This window comes from Amblyomma maculatum, chromosome 3 (assembly GCF_055883805.1).
Source record: "Amblyomma maculatum isolate TAMU_Amacu chromosome 3, ASM5588380v1, whole genome shotgun sequence".
In the NCBI taxonomy this organism is placed as follows: Eukaryota; Metazoa; Arthropoda; class Arachnida; order Ixodida; family Ixodidae; genus Amblyomma; species Amblyomma maculatum.
The window spans coordinates 45,193,423-45,208,727 of record NC_139346.1 but is presented as its reverse complement, the minus strand read 5'-3'; positions in this window follow the sequence as shown (position 1 = coordinate 45,208,727).

The following is a 15,305-nucleotide window of genomic DNA, read 5'->3' as shown; positions in this document are numbered from 1 at the left end:
TTTTCCGCTGTCTTGTCGACGACAGAAACTGATGAAAGGGTGACAAGGAACCTACTTTCCGCTTTTTCTCTGCAGCTTCCTGCCTAATCGCTGCAGCCTTCAGTCATAAGCAGGGCCTGGATCATGTGGTGGCTATCGCCAATCACACTGCAACGGAGGAGATTGTGCAGAGCTTGATCTATGCACGACCCTGTTAATGTACCAAGAAAAGTCAGTATTTAGACACGGATGTGAACATCGGGCATGATTCTAATTCGCACACCCAGAATTACCTGTGCAAGAGTCTTTCGGCCCAACATCGTGCCGAACAGTCGCCAGTTTTCGCTGCATGGCTCTCAGAGGTCGATAACTAAACAGCTCGTGACTTCGTGACTGGAACAATCTTTCCACTAATGCCATCCCTCATACAAACCCGGTCCATTTCAAGATTGCCATAGAGACACTATTTTATTAACACCGTGTTGTTTGCCCGCCTCTCATGTAAAACCTATATCCAGGGGGCCTTGAGGTATCAGAAATAAATTAATACGTTTACTTGGTGAGGAATTACGCGTATTTCAACAGCCGGAATTTCAACAGGAAAACAAGTGTCCGTGCCACCACTGCCGCGATCAGCAGAGGTAGCCGGATTCGTTACGCTGTGAAACAATACAGGCGTGTATACTCGAGCAGGCTTTGGACCTTTTGCTACCCCTCTATAAGTATTTTTTGCATCGACTTGCTTTCGGCGGTCGTCAACGTTGTTTCCAAGCCTGCCGCTCTTGTTGAACTAGACGGTAAAATACACACAACAGTCTTAGGCAAGATGTTCTAGCAGATTACATGAAATATACCCTGGCCGTTATATTGCCGCGAAACCTTCAAAACTGTATTTGTGGCTTTTTAACAGCCGCCGGCATGCGGGCTTATCACTGTGATCCTGGCACGCGTATCAATTCTATATTCCGTGTTCATGCTTGTTGTCGCGATACGACATGTTATCATTTTCTTTGTCGCGAACGATGCGCCGAGATCTGTATCGAAGATTACGATCACTTGCGCATGTTTCTACAATGTTCCAGGTTGTACTAGTAGCAGTTTGCGACGTTATCTAGATTGTTCTGAGCAGCCTTTAAATTGAGCGTTGACGAATGTGACTGGCATTCTTTTTTCGACGAGCACGTTTGTTGCTATCGCCGCCGCCGAGTTCCTTAGTTCTTTTGCGGGCGCAAGTCAGCCCAATAAAGTTTCTTCAGTGCAATCACCGACTCTTCATCAGCATAATCGACCTTGTCACCACCACATGACATCTTATGGAGGTTGTAGGGCCGCACCCAAGTATACTCACTTGCAGGTGCGCGTCTCTGCACGGCGCCGTCACCCGACTGTCTGCTTCTGGGTATTGTAAAAGCGGTTCCCCTTCTACAAGCGTGCCGAGGGTGAGGAGAGCCGACCGGACTGTCGGCGCCGTATTTGCGGGACTGTTTTAGCCCGAAGGTCATTCATGGCAACATGCGTAGCGGAACGTGCTGCTGGGTGCTCGCATGTATGGCACCCTTCGTACTGGCCGGTAGCGAGCACCCAAATGACCCTTCCGCCTTTTTTTCTTTTGCACTGCAGCTTTGAGCAGTGCGAAAGAAATTTTATCCTGTCGCAGATGCGACAAAAGAGCGCCCGAAGAAGCATTCAGGAGTTGACTCGGGTATTGTCCTCAGAGGGGCCAAGCCAGAAGCTCCCCTTTAATCCGGCGCCACCTGCAGGATGGCGGCTGGTCGATCTTTCCCTTTCCATGTCGTTGCTCGTAGTGGTAAACACGGGTGGCGCGGGGCAATGCACTGTGGAAAGGATTCGGCCCGCAGCGGCAGCGTGGATGAGGCTACGGTGTGCGGGAGACAAGTGGGAAGAAAGTCTCACGAGAGGAGAGGGTTCGACACCCTCACAGGGGAAAGAGTTTCGCTGTGCTTTGTTTGTTTGTAATTTGTATTGCTAGTGGGGCCCGGGGTTAGAGGCTAAGGACAACCCATGGAGCTAGGCCCATGTAGCATATTTTCTTATTGGACAGTTTACGTGTGGGGCTGGCCTCTGAAAATGACCGCCCCTATTTCTTTGTTTTGTGAATGTGTAAAATGAGACGAAATCCAAGAAAGTTGAATCCAGTCTGAGCTGGGGCTCCATGCGTAGGCATGAAACGCGGCTGTTCTGCTTAGGCTCTAACCAGTTAGGTCGAAGAGTAAAGTAGCGCAGAGTGTTGTTTTTGTAAATTCATTTCATGTTTCAGTTTTACTCTGTATATAGGTATATGTCATGCTGTAAATATATGCTCTACCATCATCACCTTCAAGTACGCCTCCTGGTCTTCTCTACGCCAAACTACATAACAGGAAGGTACTTATTCATTATTGTGAATACACAGCGGCAGCGAACACAGTCAGCTCTAGCACGCGCAGCGATCACGATGCCACTGACTGGCATGTTCCTTGTGCACTTCTTCCTCTTCATTATTAATATAAACAGCACGAATACGAAGACAAAGGACAAGATAAAGGAAACCACAGTACAAGCGCTGCTTCCTTCCTTCCGAACCTTCCGAAAAGGAACGAACGACATAAATTCTACTGGCGCAGCTCGACAGGGTTCGGCACGTCTCATCTACATCGCACCAGTAACCACAGGTCATTCGACACGGAGCAGCGAGGAACCGTCAAGGGACGATTCTACCTCGGCTGCCACCGACGCCGTTGGAGCGGACGCATCGTCCGGGCTCTGGGCGGCAGACAACAAAAGATCTGCGCCGGGTGAGTGGGATTTCTTGCGTTTGTTGAAGTTGGCATGGTGGTTGGTTTGTGACGCTTATGGTTGAGACGAGGAGAATGCTAGTCGCTATAGAAAGCGAATCTAATCCTGAGAGTGAATCGAGGTCAAATCCTCAACAGGAGCAGCAATCGCTAGGGGGCGGAGTAGAAATGGTTACTGATCAGAGTGAGGTAGTGACTATGGAGGGTGATTACAATGTAGAGAGCAGGTTACAGGCCGGCAACCAGAGACCAACATTGTCGCTAGACACGACAGGAGCCGAAACTGAGAGGATGGCTATTCGCCGTGTGGAGTTGGAAATGGAGCTGCGAATGCGTGAAATTGAATCTCGGGAGCGACTAGCCTTAAAGCAGATGGAGCTTGGGTTGTCGAGTGGTCGACTGTCACAGCTTGGGTCCGGACGGAGTGATGAGCGAAGCATAGGCTCAGATTCAATAACACAGTGTGCAAAAGCCCTTAAGGGCTATAAAATGCCATGTGATGCTGATGTGTCACTGTGGTTTGAGGAGGTGGAGAAGCTGTTCGCCACATTCAGTGTGCCTTACAGTATCCGAGTGCATTTAATTATGCCGGCGCTGACAGAGCGAGTCCGTACTTGCTTCGTAACCTCGGCGGAGAAGAATGTAGGGACTATGAGGCCCTTAAAGCAGCGGTTCTAAGTGAACTAAAGCTAACGCCGACTGAGTACCTGGAAAGATTTGAGAAAGCTGTGAAAATGAAGGAGACATGGGCTCAGTTTGTACGCGCGTGAAAACGTACCTACTATACTACATCCAGGCTAGACAAGTGGGCTCAAAAGAGGCGCTGACTGATCTAATAGTGTCCGATCGCATTAAGGCAGGTCTCAGCATGGAGGGCATTGAATATGTGCTCCTTCGCAAAGGAGAGAGTTGGCTGAAGCCTAAAGAGCTATCAAAGGCTCTACAAATCTTTGAGCAGGCAAAAGGTAAAGGCCGGGCTACAAAGCAGGTTACGGTTCCAGTACAGCAAGTGAGCCAAAAACAGATTATTGCTGAAAAGCGCACAGTAAAACGTCACCTATGCCATGGGCAGGGGCACATTGCTAGTAATTGCCCGCGAGCAACGGGAAATGAACCGCGCCAGAAACAAGAAACTGGGCACGGGCAGAGGGTGCAGAAGGTCGCGCTGGTCGATCAGACAGAGCTAAAAGAACCAGTGGTTAACCAAATTACAGGTTTAACTGCTAGAGTTGAAGTGCCGATGCAAAGTTCGAAGGCAGCCTCATCAAAACTTCAGTTTGTAGACTTGGTGTGTGGAGACGTTCGCACAGAGGCAGTTCTTGATACAGGCAATGAAATAACCGTAACACGAGAGAGCATACTACCACAGGAGCTGACGCAACCATCAGGAACTGTGAAGCTAATGTCGGCTTTCGCAGATCAATTCAGGCGAAGTTAGCGACGATTCCTCTCAAAATATCTAAGCCAGGAACAGTGGCAGATAAAAAAATAGGCGTAGTATGTGCGCTCGCTGATGAGCTGACCGATGGGGTGAACTGTTTGCTGTCGTTAGACGACTGGCAACTGCTAAATGAGACCAGTGAGGGGGTGCACATGAATACGAGTACTGAAAGTGCTGAAGTCAGTGGTCCGCCGGTTACAGAAGTTGCAACCGCAGGAAATCAGAATTCTGAGGCACTGATATGCGAGGTAAGCGAGGCACTGAACGTCGACAATCCATGGCGAGAGGAAGCTGATTCAAGTGAGAGGGAAGATGCGGTTTCGATGTCCAGCCACCGTGAAGTGTTTCGAACAGTGCTAGTCGGCAAAGACAGCTTGAGAAATGCATGGGAGAATGTACCTGAGCATATTGAAATAGCGGGCCCACTGACGGCGCTGACAAAGCGAGGAGTCTCCAACTTCATCCCGCGGTCGGATTATGCGCAGTGCGCATTAGAACAGCCGACGGACTCGCTCTGTAGAACAGTGGCGTTGAGCACTCCGCAACCTCCCTAGCCATACTGGCTGCTCACTGATGCATCAGCAACGGCTGCTGGGACTTGTTTGGCACAGGCGACGGAAAGGTGCGACGAGAGGCCTATAGCGTTCGCAAGTCATCGCTTCGGCGCGACTCAGGTGAGGTGGTCGACCAGAGAGAGCGAGGCGTTCGCTATTATTTGCGTTCTAAAGAAACTCGATCACGGGCTCTTTGGCGCTGAGGCCAATGTCTTCTCTGACAGCCGCCTAATGACGTGCACTCCACACGGGGCTAAATTAGATACGTGGGCGCTGGCACTCCAGCGTTGCAACATAACGGTGGAACACAGAAATGGCATCGGGAATGGAAATGCAGATTGACCTGAGACTCAGAACTAGCGATGCCACCATGCCAACCTAGACAAGCGTGAACGTCCTACTTAGCCGACGCTGGGTGCGGTGGGCTGTGTATGTGATATATCGGACACTTGGAAGAGAGTTCTAGCTGATATTCAGCTGGTGTCGTCAGTGTTGTGTGAGCGGACTTGCGAGCCGCGAAGAACAATATGACTTTGTGTGTACGCCTGTGTACATGAATGTGGACTCCCTGCAGAGTGATATTGCTGCCTGCATAGCAGAGCTGGACAACAGCATACACCAATGTTGTGTTTTGTGATTTGCTTACTTAAGTGTATATGTTTTTCTCTGAGTGTCGCGGTGACGTATAGACATGGGCGCCCCAGCAGGAATGACATTGCTGCCGTGAAGGTAGTGCGGCCCTTGTGAAGAGTTAGTATAAACGAGCTGATAGCAAGCTCAGTTATACTCTTAGAAGGGGCGTGTAGGGCCGCGCCCAAGGATAATAACTTGCAGGTGCGCGTCTCTGCACGGCGCCGTCACCAGACTGTCTGCTTCGGGTATTGTAAAAGCGGTTCCCCTTCTACAAACGTGCCGCGGGTGGGGAGAGCCGACCGGACTGCCGGCGCCGGATTCGCGGGACCGTTGTAGCCGGAAGGTCATTCATGGCAACATGCGTAGCGGAACTTGCTGCTGGGGGCTCGCATGTATGGCACCCTTCGTACTGGCCGGTAGCGAGCCCCCAAGTGACCCTTCCGCCCTTTTTTTACACTGCAACTTTGAGCAGTGCGAAAGGAATTTTATCCTGTCTGCAGATGCGACAAAAGAGCGCACGAAGAAGCATTCAGGAGTTGACTCGGGTATTGTGCTCAGAGCGGGCAAGCCAGAAGCACCCATTTAATCCGGCGCCACCTGCAGAATGGCAGCTGGTTGATCTTTCCCTTTCGATGTCGTTTCTCGTAGTGGTAAACACGGGTGGCGCGGGGCAATGCACTGTGGAGGGGATTCGGCCAGCAGCGGCAGCGTGGATGAGGCGACGGTGTGCGGGAGACAAGTGGGAAGAAAGTATCACGAGAGGAGAGGTTTCGACACCCTCACAGGGGAAAGTTTCGCTGTGCATTGTTTGTAATTTGCATTGCTAGTGGGGCCCTGGGTTAGAGGCTAAGGCCAACCCATGCATATTTTCTTATTGGACAGTTTATGTGTGGGGCTGGCCTCTGAAAATGACAGCCCCTATTTCTTTGTTTTGTGAATGTGTAAAATGAGACGTAATCCATGAAAGTGGAGTCCAGTCTGAGCTGGGGCTCCATGCGTAGGCATGTACGCGGCTGTTCTGCTTAGGCTCTAACCAGTTAGGTCGAAGAGTAAAGTAGCGCAGAGTGTTGTTTTTGTAAATTCATTTCATGTTCCAGTTTTACTCTGTATATATATGTCATGCTGTAAATATATGCTCTACCATCATCACCTTCACGTACGCCTCTTGGTCTTCTCTACGCCGAACTACATAACAGGGAGGGTATAAAGAACCTTCCGAATAGAAACGAACGACATAAATTCTACTGAGGTGCTGCACTTGATCCTTCAAGCGAAGACCTCAGCCTTGTTCCTGTCGCCCTGGAAGACCAGCCTACAGGTCACCGAGCCAGCCGCCGGCTCCAATGCCTACAACCCGAACACGGCCTGCTTCCTGACCCCATTCGACTCCGGAAGGCGTCAACTTTGAAAATGGCCCAGGCAACAGCACCAGTCGTCTTCGTGCAGCTCAGGGAGCCCCCCATGTTCCAAGGACTGGCCAATGAAGATGGAGAAAACTGGATGGACCTTTTCGACCGTGTAGCAGAATTCAATGGCTGGAACGACGCCACGAAACTCAGGCAAGTCTAATTAAAATAAACTCATTGATTGATGGATTGATTGATTGATTGATCGATTGACTGATTGATTGATTGATTGATTTTTCAAGGACATGACCGAGTTTGCTTCGAAATCATGAGGCAACTCTGAAGGATTGGGAGGCTTTCAAGGAAGCGTTTTTGAGTGCCTTTTCAAGCGTCGTCTGAAAGGAAAGAGCCCAGGCCCTCCTTCAGTCAAGACTTCAACTCCCTAACGAGCCTCTCCTGGCATACGTCAATGAGATAAAGCGCCTCTTTCGCCGCGCCTACCCTAACATGACTGAAGCTGAGAGAGTCCAATTTTCAATGCGAGGCATTAAAGAACCACTTTTTGCAGAGCGTGTCCGAAATACGCCAAACCCGATGGGGGAATTTCAAACGGAAGCGTCTACCATCGAGAAGACGTCGGACACCCGGATGCGCCACTACGAGCGACCACTTCAGCCAGACTACTCAAGCCACTACCCCAGCGCATCTGCAAGCGGAGAGAATAATCGGGACCTCATCCGGAAGATCGTGCGAGAGGAGCTCCGCCGATTGCTGCCATCCTCACCACAACCACAGGTGGCGACGCTCGCGGACGTCGTACGTCAAGAAGTCCAGCAGGCGCTAGGCGTTCCTCAAGCGACGACTCCGACGGCTCCAGTGCATGAATGAGCAGCGATGAACTATGCTGCTGCATTACGTTGTCCTGCACCCCGGCGCGACCTCCCAAGCCGACGCGACCTCCCAAGCCCTCGTCGCTACCATCCTGCCCCTGAAAGCCGCCCCTTGGCCCCCGCCCGCCAAGTCTACCATCGATCTCCAAGCCCCAGGAAATGCGACGCCTGGAGGACATCTAACAATCAACCGCTCTGCTTCCATTGTGGTGAGGCAGGACATATCCTCCGTCACTGCCCGTACAGGCGGATCGGTCTCCGTAGTTTCGCTGTCGACGCCCCACGACCCCGTCCTGGCGAGCGACCGTAGGAAATCGACGATTTCCTGCGCAGCGGAGAACACTCATCGCTAAGGCGTCTGTCACGCTCCCCATCGCCGTACAATGCCCGATTTGCGTCGCCGGGCCGCGGTTACTTGCGAGGACGGTCTCCTAGCGCCCGTAGGAGAAACTAAAGGCAGCATCCTTTGAAGGTGGGGTTGCTCAACGGCGAAAAGACGACGATCCCCCGCTGCCGACGACCACTAACGATGACGCAGCCATTTCATTGCCGCTCCACACGACGACATCGACGACAACACGACCAGAGTGCAAGCCGACACCGCCGCCCAGCGAAATAACAACAATATGCCCCAGCCATGAGATGACGAAAGGACGAAGCCGAGATCGGACACCAAGGGCCACGTGCAATGCGATGACGCGAATAAGCGACCTTGAAGTTGATGTCGACGGTCGCGGAGTCACTGCCTCAGTAGACAGCGGAGCTGCCTATTCAGTCATCAGTGGACCGTTAGCCTCTCAGCTCAGGAAATTTACCACCGCAGGTGGCAACCTGATTACTCCATCGGGACGACGCACTGCAAGAATAACCGTAAATGGGCGTACTTACCCCACCAGCTTTGTGGTCCTGTAGCAGTGCTGGCGAGACGTGATTTGAGGCATTGACTTCCTAAATGAACATAGGGCTATCATCGACCTCCGATCCAAGCTCATCAAGCTCTCTGCACACAAAGCCATACCTGCTACGACGACTTCGACCCTACACGTCGCTCTAACCGTCCTCGACGGACAGAGAATTGACCGTGCCGCCCCGATCAAGCGTTGCAGTCAGCGTAGGTAGCGCAGAGATCGAAACCGCTTAAGGCATCGTCGAAGCAAATATCCAATTGCTCTTGGAACAAGATGTCGGCATCGCAAGAGGCATCGCGAAATTCCGGAGAGGACAAGCTCAAGTGCTGGTAACAAACTTCACCGAAGAATACTAGCATCTCAACAAGAGGATGACGATCGCTTTTTTCGACGAATTAGCGGACCTCAAAAACGTATTCGCCCTCCACAACCAACCACTGGACGACGCACCGGACCAATTCCGTCAGCCACATTTAACTTCAACACGGCATTGACCCACAGCAGGAAAGACCAGATTCGCAGTCTTATTCGAAACTACAGGGAGTGCTTCTCGTCATCATCGAAGGTACGACAAACACCACTGGCCAAGCACTGCATTATAACAGAAGAACACGCCCGACCTCTGTGCCAAAACCTCTATCGTGTATCGCCGCGAGAAGACCAGGCAATACGCGATCAAGTTGAGCAAATGCTGCATGATAACGTAATCCAGCCATCAAAGAGCCCCTGGGAGGCACCAGTCGTTTTTGTGAAGAAGAAAGGCGGCACATTTCGCTTCTGCGTTGATTACCGCCGCTTGAATAGCATAACTAAGAAGGATGTCTACCCGCTTCCCCGCATCCACGACACTCTCGACCGGCTCAGCAATGCAAGGTACTTCTCATCGATGGACCTGCAGAGCGGATATTGGCAAATTGAGGTTGACAAATGAGATCGCGAGAAGCCCGCATTCATCACACCGGACGGGCTTTTTGATTTCATGGTGATGCATTTGGCCTCTACTCCGCACCAGCGACATTTCAACGAGTAATGGACACAGTCCTGGCAAGCTTGAAGTGACAAATTTGTTTGGTATATTTGGACGACGTTGTTGTCTTCTCGTCAAACTTTGAAGACCACCTAAAACGACTGTGGACAGTGCTGAAAGCCATTAGGTCATCGGGACTAACACTAAAAGCAGAGATCTGCCACATCGTTAGTAAGGATGCTCATCGCCCAGACCTGAAGAAAACAGCTGCAATCACACAGTTCCCACCGCCTCTCGACAAGAAAGCTGTGCGCCGATTCCTTGGGTTGTGCGCTTGTTATCGACGATTTGTCAAACTTTTCGTGCATCGCCGTACTGTTGACGCAGCTGACAAATGCTGGTGTACCTTTTAAATGGGAAGCGCCGCAAGGAGAAGCCTTTGACTAACTTATGCGCCACCTGCAGTGTCCTCCTGTACTTGGTCACTTTGATGAAAACGCCGAGACCAAAATTCCCACGATGCGAGCAGTGGGGGCCTAGGAGCCGTTCTCGTCCAGAATAGTGCCGGACAGGAGAAAATATAATCGCCTACGCTAGCAGGTGCCTCACAAAAGCCAAAGTCAATTACTCGACTACCGAGAAAGAGTGCCTCGCGATCATCTGGGCCACTTCTAAGTTTCGTCCATACCTATACGGCCGACCATTCAAGGTGGTAAGTGACCATCACGCGCGCACGCCTTTCCAGATGGAGCCTACGTCTTCAAGAATTTGACTTCACTGTATTCTTTAAGTCGGGCCGGAAGCATTCCGATGCATACTGCTTATCACGCGCTCCCGTCCTCGCTCCCCTGAAGGACGATGATGACGACGCCCTTTTGGGACCGGTAAGCGCCAACAGTTTCGCAAGAACAACAACGATCAGACCCTGAGCTGAAAGCGCCAGCCGATTCTTAGAAGGAAAGACCGCTTCCCCTCCTGGTGTGTTCAGGTGATATTTATCATCCTTCGCGCTAAGCAATGGCCTCCTAGTGAAGAACTTTGTACCCAACAGGACAGCGCTACTTCTTGTAGTGCCTAAAAACCTCCGGCAGGAAATTCTGCAGGCGTTGCACGATGAGCCCACAGCAGGCCATCTCGGATTTGCACGCACGTGGCGTCGAATCCAGGAGAAGTACTACTGGCCGCGACTGCCTGCCGAAGTTGCCCACTACGTGAAGACATGTGAGAGCCAACGACGCAAGACGCCGCCTATCAGACCAGCAGGACTACTAAACCCGGTTCCGCCCCCAGACCTTCCCTTTTAACAAATTGGGATGGATCTCCTCGGCCCCTTTCCAGCTTCGTCTATGGGTAACAAGTGGGTCATCGTGGCCACTGACTACCTTACCCGTTACGCCGAAGCAAAGGCACTGCCCGATGGTACCGCGGCAGAAGTTGCCAAATATTTTGTCTAACAAATTCTCTTGCGACATGGCGCCCAAGAAGTCCTCATCACGGACAGAGGAACGGCATTTACGGCACAGTTGACGCAAGCCATTCTGGAATAGTCATAGAAGCCATCGGCGAACAACTGCGCGTACCATCTCCAGACCAATGGCCTTACGGAGCACCTGAACAAAACGATCTTGGACATGATCGCCATGAACGTCGACGCTGAACACAAAACCTGGGACGCAGTTTTGCCTACGTGGTCTTCGCGTATAACACGGCAGTCCAGGAGACGACCACAGTGAGCACGTTCAAGCTTGTGTACGGCAGGGAGCCTACGACAACGCTTGACGTAATGCTGCCGCACGTAACCAATGAGGACAACCTTGACGTCGCTGCCTACCTGCAGCGTGCAGAGGAAGCCCGACGACTCGCACGGCTGCGTATTAAAGACCAACAGCGCACCGACAGCCGACGATGCAACTTATGGTGACGCCACACAGAGTACAATCCAGGAGACCAAGTGTGGGTTTGAACACCAATTCGCCATCGCGCACTAAGTGAAAAGTTGTTGCGTCGATACTTTGGGCCGCACAAAATCATTCGCCGCGTCGGACCACTGGACTATGAAGTCATTCCCGACGGAACGTCAGCATCACAACGGCGACGCGCACGCCCAGAAATTGTGCATGTTGTACGACTGAAGCCATATTACGCGCGTTAAGGAATCTCTGGTGTTTAAACTTTGTAGTGGTAATGTTTAAGTTGCTTTGTGTCGAAACATCGAGGCGATGCTTTTTTTTAAGGGAGGAGTAATGCCGCGAAACCTTCAAAACTGTATTTGTTGTTTTTTAACAGCCGCCGGCATGCGGGCTTATCACTGTGATCCTGGCACGCGTATCAATTCTATATTCTGTGTTTGTTCATGGCAGCGCCTGCACATCGATTTTGCAGGACCTTTCAAGGGAACCATGTTCTTGGTGGTTTCAGACGCTCACTTCAAGTGGCCGGAGGTGTGCGAGATGCGCGACACATCTGCGGAAAGCACAGTCAATCGATTCCACGAACTCTTCGGCAGGTTTGGTTACCCTGAAGTCTTGGTATCTGATAATGGGCCGCAATTTACCTCAGCGGTGTTATCAGAGTATCTTAAGAGCATTGGCACGCGGCATGTACGAACATCCGCCTACCATCCTAGTAGTAATGGACAAGCTGAACGATTTGTCCAAACTTTGAAAGCGGCACTACGGAAAAGTACTGCTGCAAGTTTAACCACAACATTGGGAGAGTTTTTGTTGTCTTACAGAAACACTCCACACCGGATGACGGACGAGGCGTCGGCTACTCTTCTGCTCAACAGGCGACTGCGCATCCGGCTGGACGCAGTCAAGCCCTCGCTGCAGCAGACTGTTTCGAGAAAGCAGTCCGTGCAGACAGTGCGTCGCAAGCAGCGCACACGTGAATTTTCTGTTGGTGACAGTGTCCTAGTGCGCAATTTTAGGCGGGGTGAAATGTGGTTGCCTGCTGTCGTGTTAGAGCGAACGGGACCTGTTTCGTACCGACTTCAAGTGGAAACAGGTCAAGGAGTGTTCATTTGGAAGCGCCACCAGAACCACATCATTCAGGCCATGGGCTTGGACTCTCGCTACACTCCTGAAGAGCAGGGTAACTCTGAGAAGCAACGTCCAGCGACGACGCCGGTTCAGCCAACTTCGTCCCGTCCTCCATCCACGACACAACGGCGGTATCCGGAAAGGCAGCGCCGCCCTCCAGACCGCTATGTGCCTTGAACTAGTCTGTGTTTTTTTTTCTTTATTGACTGTATGCACCCTATTCAAATAAGACTGGGGGAGTGTAGTAGTTGCGCGCCTACTTGTCTTGTCCGCCACGCCCCTCAGTGATAACGGCCGCGATGGCTTATCACGGACAGCGCCCAGCTCTGCTGGCGCTCGCCAGTACCTTGTTTCCGGGAATAAATTCCCACCGCGTGCTTCACGGCTGCTGTCTTAGTTTCCTGCCTGCACGGAAAAACACAATATCCCCCCCGTCCTTTAACAAATCTGTAGTTATCTGATCCTCTCCAGCTGATTTCCCCCTTTTCATAGTTTCTAATGCTTTCTTGACCTCGTCTTTCGTCACTGGTGGAACGTCTGACTGTTTTTTACTAACGCCAATCTCATTACGGTCCCGACTACTTTGGCTACTCTAGAGATCTGTATAGAACTTCTCGGCTACTTTGACCATCTCGTCCATATTTTGTCGCCCGCCTTGTCCCTCATCGCATACATCTGGTATTTGCCTATGCCTAACTTCTTTTTCTTTTGTGCAGCGGTGGCGTAGCGGTGGAACATCCGCCTCACATGCAAGAGGACCGGGGTTCAAATCCCGGTGCCACGCAATTCTCCACCGCATGAAAAAAAAATCCGCGTGTCGATGGAATTGCATATACAGGTTTGGGGTGCGATCTGATGCCGGTGAACACCTCCGGCAAAGCACTCCCTCACCATAGCAGGAGTTGGCCACCCTGGTGCAGTAATTGGCCGCAACCTCCTATGATAAGCTCCATAAAACCCCGGCCCTCAGTCACCAGCGGCTGCGGAACAACTGACCGCAGCGGCGGTCAAACTTGTGACTCAGCAGGGGGGGCTAAGAAAGCCTGGCTCCGCTGGACAGGCCGCCATTGGAAACTGAACCCTGGCTACGTTTAATGCTAGAACCCTAGCTAGTGAAGCTAGTTTGGCAGTGCTGTTAGAGGAACTAGAGGGCATGAAATAGGATGTCATAGGGCGTAGTGAGGTTAGGAGGCCGAATGAGGCATATACTGTACTGAAGGATGGGCATGTACCGTGTTATCGAGGTTTACCAGAGAGGCGACAACTAGGAGTATAGGTTTCCTTGTCAATAAGTATATAGCAGGTAATATAGATTAACTCTATAGTATTAATGAGAGAGTTGCAGGCATCGTAATTAGGCTTAATAAGCGGTATAAACAAGGTTGTACAGGCCTATGCACCTACATGTAGTTATGATGACCAGTCAGTTGAAAGCTTCTATGAAGATGTAGAATCGGCAATGCGAAAAGTAAAGGCGCAGTATACTTTACTAATTGGCGACTTCAATGCCAAGGTAGGGAAAAAGCATGCAGGAGACAAGGCAGTAGGTGACTATAGCATTGGTTCTAGGAATAGCAGGGAGGAGTTACTAGTTGAGTTTGCAGAGCGCAATAACTTACGAATCATGAATGCCTTCTTCAGCAAACGGAAGAACCGGAAATGGAGATGGAAAAGTCCTAACGGAGAGACTAAAAATGAAATCGACTTCATAATGTGTTCAACCTCCGCCATTATGCAAGATGTAGAGGTAATCGGGAAAGTGCGATGCAGTGACCACAGGATGGTGAGGTCCCGAATTAGCCTAAATCTCAAGAAGGAACGCAACAGATTAGTAAGAAAGAAACCCATCAACGAATTAGCGGTGAGGGGGAGGGCACAAGAGTTCAGGATCTCGTTACAGAATAGGTATTCAGCTCTAAATGAGGATGGCGACATTACCCTAGAGGCAAGGAACAATAATTTCAGAGATATCATTACTGAGTGCGCGGTAGGATAGTTAGAAAGGATACCGGTAAGCTGTCTAAGGAGACGAAAGATTTGATTAAGAAACGCCAGAGTATCAAAGCTTCCAACCCAACAGACCAGATCGAATTGGCCGAGGTATCAAAGCTAATCAATAAGCGCAAGGTGGTCGAAATAAGGAAGTATAACATGGAGAAAATTGAGCATGCTGTAAGGAACGGGTGAAGCCTTAAAGCGGTAAAAAAGAAATTCATCATCATCAGCCTGATTATACCCACTGCAGGGCGGAGGCCTCTCCCATATTTCTCCACTTACCCGGTTTTGTGCTAGCTGCATCCACTTGACCCCTGCGAACTTCTTAATCTCATCCGCCCACCTAACTTTCTGCCGCCCCCTGCTACGCTTTCCTTCCCTTGGAATCTAGTTTGTTACCCTCAGCGACCATCGGTTATCCTGTCTTCGCACATGTCCTGCCCATGTCCATTTCTTCTTCTTAATTTTCACTAGAATGTCGGTAACTTGAGTTATTTCTATGACCCACTCTGCACGCTTTCTATCTCTTAATGTTACCCCTACCATTTTTCGTTCCATAGCCCTCTGGGTTGTCCTCAACTTAAGTAGAACTCTCTTGATTAGCCTCCACGTTTCAGCCCCATAGGTAAGTGACTGTGGTTGTGGATGACAACCACAAGTGACTGTGGTTGTCATTGTTCATACGGTGTAAAAAGCCAGCGAACCACCGGCTTTGTTAACGCAAAATAAGTAGCTGGAGATCCCTGGGGCGCTACA